General features: G+C 47.5%; 1 long non-coding RNA gene across 3 annotated transcripts in view; it reads right to left on the bottom strand.

Moving 5' to 3' along the window:
• LOC149854187 (uncharacterized) overlaps positions 1 to 17,230 on the bottom strand; it is a 180,808-nt gene that overhangs the window by 43,632 nt on the left and 119,946 nt on the right. For all 3 annotated transcript variants that reach the window (XR_016438828.1, XR_016438830.1, XR_016438829.1), the window contains 3 exons: positions 16,305 to 16,876; positions 15,145 to 15,311; positions 8,526 to 8,722 (listed from right to left, as the gene is read on the bottom strand). This is a non-coding gene — a long non-coding RNA (uncharacterized LOC149854187). The remainder of the gene's footprint in view (positions 1 to 8,525; positions 8,723 to 15,144; positions 15,312 to 16,304; positions 16,877 to 17,230) is intronic.

Genomic DNA, 17,230 nt, shown 5'->3' with positions numbered 1-17,230 from the left:
ACGCTCGTGCCGTTTCAGGCCAAGGCAGTGATGTGCTCTGCGGCTTTATTCTGAAACTGCATCTGTTTCCTTCTTACTCTCCAGTTTACAGCACCAGAATACTCAGCTGCTAGAGACCAGTTTCCTTCTTCAGCCCTGGATCCTCTTTCTCTTTGCCTATGTGGACTTTGTGTGCACGCACCACCACCAGGGAAGAGCAGGTAGAATATGACAAGTGCAATGGCAGCTGCAGCCACAGCACCAGCACACTGCCTTGCTCTGGGAAATATAATCCAGTTACTTCCACCCCTATTTATTGAACAAGACATGGCTGTTCTATTAGCAGGGGGACCAGACCATTTGCACAGGTCCTTGTCACACCTTCTGGAGCTGTGTTTCAATCAGGAGGCACGTGCATTTGGCGTTTGGTGAAAGGCATCAGGGGATACCACCCTCACACTGATAAACTGAACAAAAACAATGCCCATGTAGTGGGCGGGACAAATCTATGATATCAGCCCTTGGACTTTGGAAAGACAACAGTACCTGAAGGCAAAGACTGGTCTAGGTAAATGATTGCATGGTTTTCTTTCTTTTTTTTTTAATTGCAAAACATGGACCAAATTCAAGATTCCTTTATAGCCTGCCCTGTCCTCATTGGCTTTCCTGGCATTGCAGAAGATGAACCTGATCCACTCTGCAGGGAATATTCTTCTGGCTCCTCGTCAGGAAAATGTTATGAATGGAAATCTAGCTAAGGAGTACAAATGGAAGCAAGTAAGAAGACTAGCAGGAAGTGTGGCAGGCACTCCAACCAGGTCCATGTGAGTCACACTTAGGCTGGAGGCAGATTTACAAGCCTTGCTATAAAGGGAGGGAAGACTGGCCTTTTCACGCTGGCAGTCCATGTGTACGCCTGGGGGAGTGCACATGGGGAGGTGTGTCTGAGTGTTATTCAGAGTCCGTGGCATGCTAGTAGATTCATATATTCAGCACTCTGCAAACAAACATGGAGAGGGAAGGGTGAGTGCTTGCTGAAACCCTGGGGACTATGGCCTGCAGAGCAGGTGATTGTATGAGGGTTTGCTCCATTGTCCAAGCAGAAAATGCAGTAATCCCATCAGGTTGTTTTGCCTTGGGTAAACAGACTGCAAAAGAGCTGTATCAGAGCTTCTGGGTTCTGTGCCAGATAGGGTTGCCACTGGAGCATATGGCCAAGTCAGAGGCTGCATCGCCTAAGTAGTTGGCCTTATAGAAAGAACAGATGGGCGAGGTTTCTTTTTTTACACGCCTGCCTGCTACTTATTCTCCTTTCTGTACAAGTTGTGCGCTGGCATACTAAAGACTGTCCCCAGGGGATGCTTACAGTGTACATGTCCTTAAGCTTTACAATGCGGGCTTCTCTTTGCAGCTAATCTGCATAACCGGACCTGGAGGCCTTGACCCAAACAAAGATCCCACTGTCCTGGGGAAGACGTAGAGGCCAGATCATGAGCTCTTACGACAATAGACTCTAGGGAAATGAACTGAAGAGGGCAGTCTCTTTGGATGTAGAGGTTCTTTTCTTATTATTACCATTTTCCTATTGTGTTCAGGCAATTGGCATCTGAGTTAAATCAGAACGGAAACCCTGGATCCAAAAGCAAAGGCCCCTGCAGCGTGAGCTAACAGCACTAGCTGCTATCTCTACAGGGGCTGGTTTTCAAAAGTGTTGACCACTTACACTTCCTATGGAAGTCAGTGGGACTCTCGGGGTGATCACTATTTGAAAAAATCAGGCCCAGAAGGTTTATGGGGTGATCCCATCTGGGTTAGGGGCAGCAGTACTCACCCAAAAGTAACCAGGCAAAGGGTGTCCTCTTTTCCTGGCAATTCTCCCTGATCATGCCTAAGAGATGTACTTTCTCTTCCGAATATGTAACATTCCTCGACTTCAACAGTTGATAATTGATGAAGAATCAGAAGCAGAGAACAACCAGGGTTTTGAATAGCTATTAGTCACAACAGCTTGTGCCACAGTCAAATATAGAAGTCAACAGAAGCTGAAAAGCACATGGATAGTAACAGCAGTTATGTTTATAGCAGTAATCTCTCTATACAAAGGAAATAAACAAATTCCTAATTGAAGAAACTTAATTCGTTAAGAACTCTTATGAGAATATTTGCCTTCTAACAGGGCACAAGATTTACTCTCTGCTGGGTACAACATGCCACTCTCATGTATTGACATGGAATTAATTCCCGCCTTGGAAACTGAGGCAGTCCCTGTTTCCTAGGCAGATTAAGAGTCTAATAGTTGTACAGAGATAGAAACCAGATGGGTGCCAGAGGAAAAAAAGTCTAGAGCGCCACCTGCTCCGCAGCTGCAGGAATTGCTGAGAAAAGGAGAAAGGCTGCCAGAAACAACCGCTGGCGTTAGCAAATATTTGCTGTTCTCCTTTGGCAGACGTGGTGTGTGTGAACTCCCAGGGGCCTGGGCGTGAGGACTCCTGCCTTCCGCTCTCACTTACATAAGTCACCGAGTAGCTGAAGAGAAGTCTCTTACTGTTTTCAGTGCTCTCCCACCTTTAAGTTTTCCTTTACCAAGATAAATGAAACTGAATTAGGAGCAAAGGGGTTGCCAGCCTGGATCGGACTAGCAGTTCAGGTAGTCTAGGCTATTATCTCTGGTAGTGGCTAGTACTAGGTGCTTCAGGGAAAGGGTCTGGAAACCTTGCACCTGCAGTTACCGAGTAACTAGTCCACAGGGGAAGTTTCTGGTTCACCTGCACGAGTTTGGGTGCGGGCTGAATTGCTGCGTGCAAAGCGTTTTAGAGGCGTTTGCAGCAGAGATGGTATTTGAATGCAGAGGGCAGACGGGTGTGAAGTAGACACCACGTTCACAGCAGGTGTGCAGGTCACAAACAGGGAGACAGCCCAGAGAGGGCCTGACTCCCCTCTCGCTTCCATCAACTTTACAGCCTACTTGTTCCTTCATGCCAGAGCGACTCCTGATTGATGCAGGATAAGCCAGAAGAGGAGGCGGCCGAGACAGTGTGGGCCTCGGCTCGCATGGCTCCCTCTTCCTTGTGTCCATGACTCACCACCACTGTAGTAGAAGGGGAGCAGTTCGCTCCCACCAGTTCTTCAGTAACACACAAGGCATCAATATTAAATTCCTTATGGGCCATAGTAATAATAGCACAGAGCCCACAGTGCCTCTTGGCTCCTTTGACCACCGGCATCTTGGAGTATGTCTTAAGGCAATGACCCTTTGGACATGGTCGGTGAAGTGGGGTCATCTAAACAAAGACTCCTGTTACATCACTTCAAGTACCTGGGCTGGCGGGGGGTGGGGGGCCCTCAGGTAATGAAGGGTGGAAAGATTATTCCCTTAAGAGGTAGTAAAGCCTCCAAGAACAAGTTGAAACTGGTATCTCCAGGCAGTTGCTGTGGTTGGAGAAGGCTCTTGCAGCAATCTTGCTCAATGAGCAGAAGAGGCATCTGCATCCAACTGCAGATGGGATTTGGTGGCTTTTGAGAAGAGAAACAATCTGGCTGGGATACGATTACCCACAGAAGGATTAAAGCTCTGTCCCATTCTCAGATGTCAGCTGATGTGCATGCATTTTTAAACATGGCATGTCATCTTCAAGGGACACTGCACAGACTGGGAGACATTACATTCGACCTATTTTTATTCCCCCGTTAAATTCGTTTGGGAGTTCAGGGGCAGTCTTTAGAGATGGATTTGTTCAAACCCAGCTCTTTACAAACAAAGTCAATACAGAAGTAGCTCTGCAATATGAAGAGGCATTTGTGTGCAGCAAGTAATACCAAACAGTGGATATGCCACGTTGCAAAACCCACCCTTTCTCCTTCCACAGACATATCCCCTCTGTCTCCATCAGCCCCCTGAGCACAGGGGCAATCCTTTCCTGAGATTAGAGTTGAATTTTTATAGGAATTTGAAGAAGAAACCACACATTAGATTGGGCTTGTGGGGTCTTTTTATGCTCTTTTTTTGATCCAACTGATGAATCATTACAGCACAGTGCTAGCCTGACAATGACTGGACTGACTCTGGACATCAGTATTTCTCTAAACTTTCTTTTGTTGTAAAGAATCAGACATCTGTGAATACTACGTTTCCAGTCCCAGAAAAAATCTCATTGTGTTCAACAAGGCCTTATTGGAAGAGTCCTTTTGCTGGAAAAAGTCTCAGGATGGCTCCAACCAAAGCTGCTTTTTTAATCACTTCTGGGAAAGAGCATTCTGGCTTCTGCCCTGAGGGAGAGTCCTTCTGCAGGCATTTTAGGGCTTGTTCTCTGAAATGAAGTTTTGAGCATGCCATGCATGCATGCAGTCTCCCTGCCTGTTGCTCCCCACCCAGCGCACACATACAATAGAGCCATCGGTTGTCAGAAATCATCACAAGGGGCCAGGGCCAACTTTTCAGCCATCCTGCTTTGCAATGATTTTGTTCCACTTCCAGACAGAAAACATCTTGTAAAAGTACTGAGGGTTTGTTGCAGCCCCAACACATCTTGCTGTTCTGCGTTGTTCACCCGTCCTACTCTGAACATTGCAAAAAAACAATTTTCACCCACTACGGGCTTAGCACTTCTCTATTTGTCCGGAGAACATGCTCTAGGGAGGGTGGTCTAATAGTAAAACACAAGCCTGGGACTTGGGAGCTTTGATTCATTTCTATCTGCCGTTTTCTGCCTGATGTCAGGAAAGTCACTGAACTTTTCAGTGCCTCCGTTCCCAGTGGGAATATTGATCCATGGTGTGGCTAATCCACACTCTCAAAAATCATGAGCCAGCCTCCAACAAACTGAGAGACTGGCTTCAAAATCCTTAGATAAAAAATTAGGTTCTTTTTATTTGCTTTCTGTTTTTTTGAATTTTTGTTTCACGTCTTAAACGATTTTTTTGCAGTTATGAAGAGGAGTAACTTAATTTTCTTCAAATTTTTAAACAAAAGCTTGGGTTCTCAGGAAATGACGAGATGCCAGAAAGCTGGGGCATTTCAGTAAAACACCAAAACCCACAAGACTCGCTATAAAACTATGCTAGCTGGCAACGCATGAGTTGATATTTATGAGAGGCTGTGTTCATGTGGTGATGTGGGCCACCTCAGTAGATTAGTAGCTTATCTAGCATTTCCGCCATTAGGCAACTTGTGTCATGATAATAATATAACAGGTTTTTAATGGGCATGAGTGGTCACTGCATCTCTTTCACCCCTGCTCTGAAGGGAAATAGTCAGGAGTCTAATGTAATATAAATCTGGAAAATCTCCACTGAAGTCAGCTGGACTCCAAATCTGGGTGAGGATCTCTAACAGTGCCTCCCAGTACCATGGGGCGGGGGAAGAGAGAAGAACATCACCCGCTGATTCACCCTCACCCCATCCCCACGACCATTGTGTTTTTGGGAGATCTCCCAGTCGAGAATTGTACTGAGCCAACCTAGCCCTGCAGGTTAGCAGCACAGTGGTGCCTCTGCTGGGCTTAGAGACCTAGCAGACGCAAAATGCTACGATTGTCCTCATGGATACATGCATGGGCCTTTGCAAAACCCACAAGGGTGGAATCACTCCCATAAGGATCTCGTAAGACAAGAACTACATGAGGAGATGGGAGCACGGGCAGGGAGACGAGGGCAGAGTACCCAGTCACATAGGGACACCGGCCCCAGGAGTGTTACGTTCTGCTTCCCGATTCCTGTTATTCACCTACGTGCATCTAGGGCTAGTGTCTTAGCTAATGAAGCAACACTTCAAACCACCACACCCACAGTTTATTAAACAGTAGTCTCCTTAAAGAAGGGTCACAAAGTGTTGGAGCACAAAGCTGGGAATGAGAAGTGGTGCAAACTGTAGTCAGAGAATCACATGCCCAATCCATATTTCATCACAGGACTGTTTAAGGAGGTTAGAGAACAAGGGTTTATGCCAGCTGTAGAGAGTAACCATGCCCCACAAGCTTAGAGATAAAAATAGCAATACGTGTGCTATAGCAATATAGCGCTGGGCTCTCTGGTGCTCCGCAGCTTGTGCCCCTCTGGCGCTGGGGCTCTACATAGTCAGGTGCCCCGCTCTGGGCACTAATGAGGCCACCCCCACTCCTACTAGCCTCATCTGCTTCAAACAATAAATCAAACCTATAACCCTGGCCTACAACACAACACAAACAATAATAAGCACTTTAACAGGGCAAACTCCCACCCTTAGGATAGCATGCCCCTTAGCCCCGGGTACCTTGTGAGCTCCAGAGCCTTACCGCATTTGGAGATAGCAAAGCAGGTAGCCAGATGCATCAGGCAGCTCTCTTGTGCAGGAGCTCTTTCTCCTGGTAGTTGGCAGAGAGAGTGGGCTCAGCAAGCCCCAGGTGCCCACTAATTATCTCATTAGCTGTTACAGAGGCAACCTGCAGCTGTGGAGCTCTGCTAGCCTGCCAGGCTCCTTTACTAGGCTGCTTCTGCCCATAAAGGCACAGGCACACCTTGGTGCCCTGCAACCCTTCCCGCTAAGCCTTCCAGGAGTATTGCAATGGATTGCCTCATCGTATGCAGTCCATTGCAATACCCGGAGGAGTGAGTGACCCCTTCCACGGAGTGGGAGGCTAAAATTAGCAAGGGCAGCACCTTGAGTAAAATGTGATAGAGTGGCACTTACAGCAGGATACCCCTAACAGTCAGGTGCTCGGATCACACTGAGAGATGGAGCGACCCAAGGCTTAAGCAAGCATTGTGCACGCGATGGGCTCCTGTCTATTTCTGCAACAGTCTGTCTCCCTGCCGTCGCTGCTTGTTCGGCTTGCCCCCTTGTCACATCTGAGCACCTCACCGTTTTACCATTTTAGCTTCACAAGAGGCAAGAAAAGTGTGCTCACATCACAGGGAGAGAACTGGGCCATGGAGATGTGTAGGGACTTCCCCAGGGCACACAGGAAGTCAGTGACCAAGCAAAGACGTGCACCCATGGCACTGGCCACGGCCCTAACTATAGGACAAGGAAAGAGTGAGCCTCTTGGAAGGAACAACAGAATATTGGCTCAGTTCTTTATTACAGTAACAAATGCACCATTTAATCTTAGCTCTTCTTCTTATGGTATTTTATTATATTTTGGAGCTCAGGAGCCCATTCTGTTAGCCACTGCAGAAGCAGGCAGAATTTGGTACTGCATTTTATTCAGCAACCTGCCTGCCTAACCGAGTCATGGCTCAACCAGGCTCAAATGCTGGGGGGGCGGTGCACACAGCATACTCAGTCGATCTCACCAGTCACTTCAGCCCCTCCACTATTAAACAGGGAGAAGGTAGTCGGGTCTCCATGGTCATGCGATCTCCAATGGATTATTTTCCCCAGAAAGGAGCCAATGGAATTACAGTAAAACTGCCGGGAGAGGAATCAAGCCCTCTCCCTGAGCACGAATGCCAGTGGTGGCTGCCGAGTGATGTGTCCTAGCACTTTCATAAGCAACTATTGATTGCACCAACAGCTGGCGAGTGTCCTCAGTCACACTGGACGAGTGACCAGCTGTTGGTCCAATCCATAGCTGCTTATGCAAGTGCTAAACTGAGCTCCATTTCTAACTGCCTTCCCCCAAGCTTTCCACAATGCCTGCCCTTAAGTACTAGTTCTTATCCATGGTCCCACGCCAGACACCTGGCTATGCTGAGAATATGTGTCAGGAGCTGAAGGCAAGGATGCAGAATGGACTTCAAGGTCAGTCTTTATTGGCAGCGGCACCTTTGAGGAAAGCAGGATATTGCTTGTGGAACGCGACGTGGCACAGCAAAGCATCCAACATGGGCAACAATATAAAAATAACCATGTAAAAAAACAGAGTTCTCTTCAACAACAGGAAATAAAGAGGGAAAAATTTGAAAGCAAAGTTCTTCAAAACAAGAGTGTGTCACAGCATGGATATCCACAGATAAGACCAAAGCCACTGAAACAGCCGCCTGAAAAAATAATTCAGGAGGAGAGAATGAGTAACCCTCTAGAACATTATTGCATAGTGTGGAGGGCTGGAGGTACCAATCGAGAACTTTTTTATCTGAATATTGACTGGGGAAAATACAGACCATTTCCTCATGTACACCCCAAAAGGCTATTGTCTCAGCAGTGATGCTGAAGGGTATTTAGACACCGACAACAAATATGTGATTAGTGTGCTCAGAATTCTGCCTATCGTGCTGACCAGTATCGTCTTTTGTGTCTTTTTAATCCCTCTGTCATCTCTCGTTATCCACATGTGGCGTGAGCATTTCGCACAGGGCTGTGTCTTTGTTCTGTGTTGCTGCAGTGACTAGCACAAGGGTGCCCTGGCTCATAATAAGGGCTTCTAGGCATTGCTACGATACAAGTAATAAATGCTATCACGGCAAAATCCAGAAATAAGAGTACTAGATGACGCTGGGCTAACAGGGCCATGCAGAGCTCTGAGATCTAACTCACTGGTTCAGTCCCATGCCAAGACAGTAGTGCCCTAAATTTGTCACTATCTGATAGCAGCTCTGTTATGGATGAAGTGTATGGAGAATTAACTCACTGCTAATGGTGGCTTGTGGATTCCAGGGTGAAGGTGCATTGCTCAGGCGGTGGAGGCTCGAGGGAGGAGGAGCTTGCATCGCTGCTGCCCATGCTTAGTTGTTTTGGGTAAGCGCTTATCACTTCCCTGCTTGGGTCTCCAGGCACCATCCCAATGGGCAGGCAACATCAGGAGTCTGATTTTTCTCCTACTTATACCTGTGTAAATTCAAGGGGTTAGTCTGGATTTACACATCTATCAAATGGGGTCAGGTCCTTTCTCTACACTTTTCATATTGCTTAACTAAAGCACAGAAGAGGATTCAATTAGGGAGAAATGCAGGGTCAATGCGAGATAGAGAAACTCTGGAAAATAAAAAGCACATAATATATGAGGAAGAAAGAAATATGACCCTTGTAACAGGGTTCGCTTAGGCTGCCTATGATTAATTTAAGAGGAGGAAAGGCTGCTGAGAAAGCTTAGACATCTGACCAGCAAGAGACCAGCTTCAGGGTATACATAAGCCCAGTCCTGAGCTGGGCAGATAGTCTGGCCCTGGAAGCTGATGTGAGAGTAGCTTCTGAGCAGGCTAGAGAGAGAGGCTACTGATGGACACCCAAAACGCCTGTGGGTAATACAGCCTTACAGCCAGGGTCCCACTGGCAGTTTAGGGTGAAAATAAGGGGAGGTGGAGGTCCCAGTAATTGCTGGTTAGGGACACTATGGGGAGGAGGAAGTCCCAATAAGCCTGGGAGCAGGGCCAGCGGCTAAAGCCTGGGAACAGGTCAGAGGAAGGACAGAGACGGCTTGGGAGTAAAGCCAGAGCCCAGGAGCAGGGCAGAAAAGGGGCTAGAGCAGTGGTGGGCAAAATATGGACCGTGGGACAAAACTGGCCCACCACAGGACCTTACCCAGCCTGGGGCAGGTCTCTTGGCCCCACTCAGCCCAGGTGGATGGGATAGGGCTGCAGATGGGTAGGGAGTGGCACCTGTGAGTGGGGTGGGTGGGATCTTGGTGTACTGACAGTACAGGGCCATGCGGGCCCTGAGCTGTCACTGCTTCATGATCCTGGTCCTGGCCCCAGCCCTAACCTGGCCCCAGCCCCAGCCCTAGCCTGGCCCCGGCCCCAGCCCTAGCCTGGCCCCAGCCACCTGTTTTGATCCCAGATGCTGCTCCACACCTGCCCATGGCCCCATCCCATCAGCCCAGCTGAGCATACCCTGCCTGTGGGGGTCCTGGGCCAGTCTCCATGGAGACCCTGCCTGCCCGCTTGGTCCAGTGCCCCCAGACCAGCTAGGGAGTTTTGCTGAGCGGTCTGGTGGAGGCAGGGTGGGGGGTGCTGGCCCAGCCTGCAACAGCTCACCCAAACCTCCTAAGTGGCTGAGCTGAGAGGATGGGGTTAGGAAGCCCAAAACCTAGCCTGGGGCTGATATGGGGCTAGAGAGTCCAGTGGGGGGTCAAGAGAGTGAGGTGGATCAGAGCTGAGCACCCGCTACACTGATTCATGATAAATGATTGATTGGTAATAGCTGTGAGGCTTGGGCATGGGTAAAAGGGGAGATGAGGTGGCCACGAAATTAGCCCTTAAGGCAATGAACAATTATAGCCTAATTTGTGAGAAAATTAGCTCTGGCTCTGGGGTCCTCGGGGCAGCCTCCCATTCCTAAATACATGTTGATATCAAGGCATGGCAGGTGAGCAGAAGGGGAGGATGCTTAAAAGTCAGGGGGAAATGGGCTGGGTAGCCACTGGGGGCATCACGGCCACACCCTGGGGCTGGCTTCTGTAACGTGTGCGCACAACTCTCCCACTCCCTGTCATTTCTCTTGTCCAAGTTGGTGGCTGCCCTCAGCCACCCAGAATGCAAGCGTGTTAAATTAATCTAATGAAAAGTACTGTCTCCTGGCAGGATTACATTTTTTTCATTTCCTGCCATTGTCTGCAGTTCCTGTTTGGGGAGCCCTCGTACTCGCACAATGCTGCCCTGCAACCAATTGTATTAGTGACTCATTTCCTGTCCCAGCAGTGACATCATCCTGCCTCTGGAATGGCGTCCCATCCCAGGCTGCATCCATCCCAGGCTGCATTTAGCCTTCTTCCTACTTCCACCCACTGAGCTACGCTCAATTTATTTAGGCTGTAGAGGGCACCAGAGTATTAGAAAGTATTTTTAGTAGGTCCTTCTTCCTTTGAAAGATGCTAGCTAAGGAAAATGTAAAGCCCACTTGCAGTGCAGTGTCATCTCCAAGTTGTCACAGTGGACCATTTATTGGGATACTGAATCCTCGTTCTGAAACACTGCTGGCTTGCTCAGGACTGTCTGGCACAGTTAATACGGTGCTAGAAAGGATGCAGTCTCAGTTACAGAGCCTGGGTCACAGTGTGGAGTAAGGACACAGGATTTGTACCCTCCAGGGACTTGTTTGATCAGAGATTGCATCTCAAACCTGCCCACTCTCCTGAGCAACAAATAAAACCAGGCATCCATCTAACCAAGTTCCTGGGTTGGGAAGAGCTGCAGAATCAAACTGCGCTGTTGGGTAGTTGGATTCACGGTGTTTTGCCCCCACAAGCTGGTAGCTGTATTTGTATTTAGGCCAGCAGTTCCCAACCTTGGGAATCGCAGACACTCAGCAGTGTTGACTGATTATGATGAAAATCACAGGAAAAAAAATTGAGAAATCCTGGGGAGGGATGCATGGGGAGGCACGTGCCCCCCAGATTTGTGTGTGGGGTGGAAGCAGATGCAGGCTGCCCACTGAGGGCTCAGGGCTCCCTGCCCTGCTGCCTTCCTATCTGCTGGGTCACGGAGGCCTCAGGGGAAGGGCAGTAGGGCAGGGAGCCTGGAGTCCACAGCCCGCATGCTCCCTCCCTCCCTGCCCACCATGGGCCCCACTCCGGCCATGCCACCCACAAAGGGAGAGGGCACTGATCTTGTCTGCATCATTTTGGGGTCACAAATTTCCAATATTTATATGGGGTCATGGTGAGGAAAAGGTTGGGAAGCACAGATCTAGGAGCAGCACCTAATGGTCTAATATGAGCAAACGGACAGTGCTTAAGCAGTTTCCAACGAGCGCTTTGCAGGAAGGTTTACCTCTACCCTGCCATATTCCTGCCAACAGCACAAGCGTGGCTCATGCCTTAATGAGCTTGTGGTAGCTGCTCTTTGTTTCAATGGCACAGCAACAGTAGTGCTGAAGTGTGGGCAGCCTGACATAGTTTATGCATTTATTATTTCCTCCAATTTAAAGAGCAGTAAACAAAGGCCCACACAAGAATCCCCATGGCGACCTAACCATTGGTTTAGGATAACATTTTCAAAAGTGTGAAAGTGATTTAGAAGTTGTAATAAGTGAGTCACATCTTGTCTTTGTAGCCTCTGCGCTGCACCCAGGAGCACCCTCTTGAAGCCCACTCTGCCCATGCACTGGTTTTGCACCAGAATCTGACAGACACTTCACAGGGGCCCAGAGCATATGCCAGTAAGAGCTGGGCGCGTGCTCAGTGCAGCTCTAATGTAGCGATGTTACAGGGCAGGAGCAAGCGGGTGGGATGTGCACTGTGGAAGTGCCTCTGCGTGCAGCACAGAAGTACCGTAGACGTGCCCTGAGTCAGTTTGAAACTAAGACTTTGGGTTTTATCTGCACAAGGACTCTCAGGAAAATTAATCCAAATTAACCAAAGGCTGACATTAAACCTGACGAAAACCGCATGTGGACACTCTGTCAGCTTTCTATATGGTTCGTTTTCAGTGCAGCTGGTACAGAGTCCCCAAACAGAAAGAGCTATACCAAATAAAGGACACTTTTTCTGTCAGTATAACAATACTGAAACTAGCACTTACGGTGGTATAGCTTTGACAGTTGAGGGTGTGATTTTTTTGCCATTCTGACAAACAGATATGACGGTAACACTTTAAAGAGTAGACTATGACTAAGTCAATTAGGTATTTTTTGAAATGGTTCGCGTGAAAAAGTTATACCAGCTATATAAGTTATATTACCACTGGAGGTAGAAGCTGTATGAAAACACTTACACCCATGTAAAGGTACCTTATATTAGCAAACCTCATTTGCTTTCGGAATTAAAGTATGTCAAAGAAAGACTTGCTGATATGAATAAAATACTTTCATACCAATGTGAATGGTGTTTTGCTGCATTAGCTGTATCAGTATAGTTCAATCAGCAAAACTGCCTCATGTAGGCAAGCCCTTTTGTTTCTGCGTGGGGGTTTCAGAGCTTGGAAAGGAGGATGGCATTTTGTCTGCTCTCCATTTCCCTAGGTCACAGCAGAAGTATTTGAGTCCTTGGCTAATCTCGCTAACTATGCATCTTAATGTGCGAGAAAGCAAGTCAATCCACCTAGGAAAGATTCCTGGGACGCGCACCTCAGATGCCTTACTGACAATTACTCTCCAGCCCATTTTTCCCACCCATTGACAAGCATCTGTTCCTTCAGGTAACGAGGCCGGGGGTGCAAACGGCCAGCCCTATAAAACAACCCAGTTGTTGTCACAATAATGGCTTCATTTTCTTGCTTCTAGTAAAGCGGATGCATCTGTATCTCCTTCTGACTTACTAGATAACGCTTTGCATACTTTGTGGGGAGAGTGGGTTAAGTTTAGTGCTTAGATGTCCTTTGGAAAGCAAAGCAAACATGGTAGAGTCAAGTCAACTGGAGCCTTTCTATAGACTTCAGAAGACACGCTCACCCCCCAGTTTCTAGCCTGAGCCACTGCAAGCATGTGCCTGCATGTCTGGACAGTTACAAACTGGTTTAGCCTAGCCAGCTTAGACTAACCGGCAAAGACTGAATCAGTTCAGGCTCAGGTTTTTTGAATGTCTGTCCCTAGCCTGGCCATGGGGGTGACAGATGGCTGTTACTGGTGCATATCAATAGACCAGTCTCTGTTGTGGAAACTATGAGTCAGATCTGTAGATGAAAAAAAAAATAAAAAAATCAAAGACAGCTCCTTTCACTCCCTGGCTATCTTGGGACAGTGACATTGGACCCAAGCCAAGATACCAGGCACCCTTGGATTTGTACACATGTAAAGAAATAAATAAAGGCATTAGCATTTAATGAGAGTACCAGGGATTTGATGTCAATGACAGGAGTGGAAAAAAAATGCATGGGGGGGGGGGAAGGTTTTAGCAAGAAACACAAGCATGAGCCAGGAACTCTTGACTTCTAATCCTCTGCTCTTCAGCCTTAGGCATGTCATTGAACCTCATTACCTCCCTGCTTTCTAAAAAGCAGCTAATATTTACTTACCTGCCTTGCCAAGGTGTTCGTGGGTGGTTTGGAAAACACTTGTCACGTGCCAAGGAGTGTTGTTGCAATGTCATGATGACAGACTGGAGACAGACAGTTTTGCCTTTACTGTATGTGCTATTGCCCAGGTTTAAAGGGTGGGTTATCTGCCTATTTGCTTCTTCACTGTTTATTTGTTGAATCAGTTTAAAACACATAAGAATTGGTCTATCATGCCTACGTATGAATTACTGCTACAAGACTTGTTTGTGGGTAGCCAGCAGGGACTAGTCTTACCATCTCATACAAACTCTAGCATAGCACAGCTCAGGGAATTGCTCCCATCAGTTCATGTTCTGAGTCCAATAACACATTGCTGGACTAGGCTGTACCTTTACTGAGAAAAATCCACCCGTGATTAACAATTATAAGTGCTCCTAGGATAAAAGCTGTCTACTTTATGCCCAGGAGCTCTGCTTTACTCCACTGATTACACTCCCTGTTGATATCCCATTGTCTAGCATATGGAATCAGAGGATTATCATACATGGTTGCACATGCTTAAGTAAGGACTGTATGAGTCCAATACATCCAATGCAAAAAGCTTGGATATTGACAAGTTTGAATATCAGTTCCCATTTCAAAGCACTGGCAGCATGGTGGTGAGGACAGAGGACTGATAGACCAGAGAGCTACTGTCTTGTCCCAGCCAGAAGAGCTGCTGTGTAGCGTTAGGAAGCTCACTTGGCTTCTGCTTCCTCTCCCAAACCCTTGCAATTTTAATCTCTTTGGCGCAGGGACTATTTTGTACTCTGCATTCATGTAGGGCCTGGCACAAGGAGGCCTCTCTCAAAGTGCCCATAATACAAATCGTCACAACAAATTTATAAGGATGAACTAATCAATCTTTCCAAAAACCCTGTGCAGGAAGGAGGAGATGGGTAAGCATGAAATCAGAAAGGATTACCCATGGGATTTGCCCAGAGCTACACATCAAGCCAACAGCAGAGTTGAGACTAGCCCCCATGCCCTGTCAGCTAGACAGGGCTGCCTTTTAACTATTCTTATCAGCAAAGCATTAATGCCCAAAGCTAAGTATGCCCGCTTTCCCCACCCCTCTACCTCTTTAAAACAGACTCTGGGAGGGAATCCTGTCCTTAAAATATCACTAACTATTGAGGAGTCCTCCTACACCATAAGCATCCTTGCTGCTGCACCTAATGGAGCTGATTCCCATCTTGACCTGAGGTAGGTATAACACAAACTAGAACCATACCACACATCTGCTTTCCCGGTATCACTGCTTAGCCTGGCAGTTTAATTGGGCATTAAAGCTAATTGGCTACAGCTGGTTTTGCAAACATCTGAGCCCTTAATTCTTACCACTGCTGAGCTTTTTGTTTTCCACAGGTATCTGCATGCTGGGTTCCACACCCTGGGATTTTTGTTTCCAATGCTTTTTCCATGTGGGTGTTATGGGAAGTGTCCGACCCATCTGTGTATTTTTCTGCCTGCAGTGTGTCAAATCGGATTCAGCAGAGCGTGTTGATCTACAAAAAGTTTTGAAAAAAAAAAATCACTGGGGAGAAAGTGAACTGCAAGTGATGGATCATTCAGGTGATGCCCTTGCTGCAGCACAGTAAGGTCACGATTATCCCTTCCTCCCAACCTCCTCTCCAAAAAAAAGTCCTATTTAATGTGTACTGGTAAGTGTGGTTTAATCCGGAGAAACGGACAGAGACAATGCGATCACTGTTGCCCTTGGAAAGGCAGTCTATGTGCTTACATACTTTCTAGTGTGCCTGCTACTTCTCATTGTGGTACCTTTTTGATCTCCACACTCTCCAGTCAACAGCTTATGTATCCCTGAAGCTGCTAATAGAAAGAAACAGTTAAATATAAATACACCCTGTAGTAGAAGTAGGTTGCAACGAGCTTGCCAAGTATGATGCTTTTCCACTGTTCTGCAAGTGTCTACCATATGCTCTCAGCAGGAATGCCTCCTGTGAGATTGAGAAGCAGCAAAACAAGAGCAAAAGGTAAGTCTCCCTGACAGCATGATTTCTGCATCTCTGATGTGCTGCCTTATCTCTCTGTCTCTCAGGATGGCAACAGCCTGTGCTGAAGACAGATGAATTAAGCCTGGTCTATACAGTGTTGTACAGGAGTAAGTTATCTCTGAATAAGCACCTTTGCAGTGGGGTAACTGGGTCCGTGCTGGGGTGAGGTGGCAAGTGTATTTCTTTAGCCGCAGCTGTAGTTTCATGGTTAGGTGCTGGAAGGGATCTTACAGATCATCGGGTCAAACCCTGCTGCACTTAGGCAGGAAAAACTGCCCAAGGTGGGCATCAAGATGCTATTTGAAGATGGCCAGGGCAGGTGACTGCACCACCTCTGGGCGGAGCTTGTTCCAAAACCTCAGCACTCGACTTGTAAAGAAGTTTTTCCTTATGTCCAGTCTGAAGCCATCTTCAATCAGTTTGTGTCCATTTTGGTGAACACATTCTCCCCCAAGCCCTGATGTATGCCCCTAATATACTTACAGGCTGCCACCAAATCCTCTCTGAGTCTTCTCTTCTCTCCAGGCTGAACAGTCCCAAGCCTTCCAGCTTCTCCTCATATGACCTGCTCTCTGGGCCTCTAATCACGTGCCTGCCCTTCTTTGGACTCTCTCGAGCTTCTCCACATCCTTCCTGAAGTGCGGAGCCCGGAGCTGGATGCAGAGCTCCAGCTGCGGTCTCATCAAGGCCGAGCAGAGTGGGAAGATGACATCCTTAGCCTTGCCAGAGATGCCTTGAGATGCTGGAGAGTAAAGTGGTTCAACTTCAGATGCGGCCTTAGACATATCAAAATAGAGTACACAGAAAACAGGAACCTGGCTGATGTTCTGCCAGAAATATAACACAGTACATTACCACAGCTCTCCCACACAGTCGATTCACTTGCTCATATGTAATGGACAAAGTCACATGTGCATATTTTCTGTTTCCTGAACTCTCCTCTTGCTGTCTTGCATTTCTGTCTCATGACAGTCTTCCGTCAGCTGAATACTGCCAGTATTAGCCAGCGCTGTGGGGATTTTGATCTTGGCTGAGGCCTGCTGCTGCTGCTGCTTCTATAAAGCAAGCAACAGTAATTATGGGAAATCAAGGCTCTGAGGTGCTATTCCCAGCTGCCCTGCTGTCTCACAACCAGCTTTTTTCACCTTTAATTCCTTGTTTTTGAGGTGGGGAGAAGACCACCCTGGGATGCGCTTCCATCTCTCTCAAGTGACTGGATTTTGTAATAGGTGCAAATTGCTGTATCTGAGAGCTAGCGTATTTTGGTTCAACAAACAGGGTGGAAAATGGATTAAAGACACCTAGATCATTTCCAGCTTGACCCCTGGTTCATTGCCATTGCTTGCCTGAAGATGAGTACAAGTCACTCAGGCTTTTTGTGCAGAAGTTTCCCTATCCACGCAAATGGT

This window comes from Crocodylus siamensis, chromosome 13 (genome assembly GCF_052110815.1).
Source record: "Crocodylus siamensis isolate JL-2025a chromosome 13, ASM5211081v1, whole genome shotgun sequence".
Taxonomy (NCBI): Eukaryota; Metazoa; Chordata; order Crocodylia; family Crocodylidae; genus Crocodylus; species Crocodylus siamensis.
The sequence above is the reverse complement of the archived record's forward strand: the minus strand, read 5'-3'. Positions and strand labels throughout refer to the sequence as shown.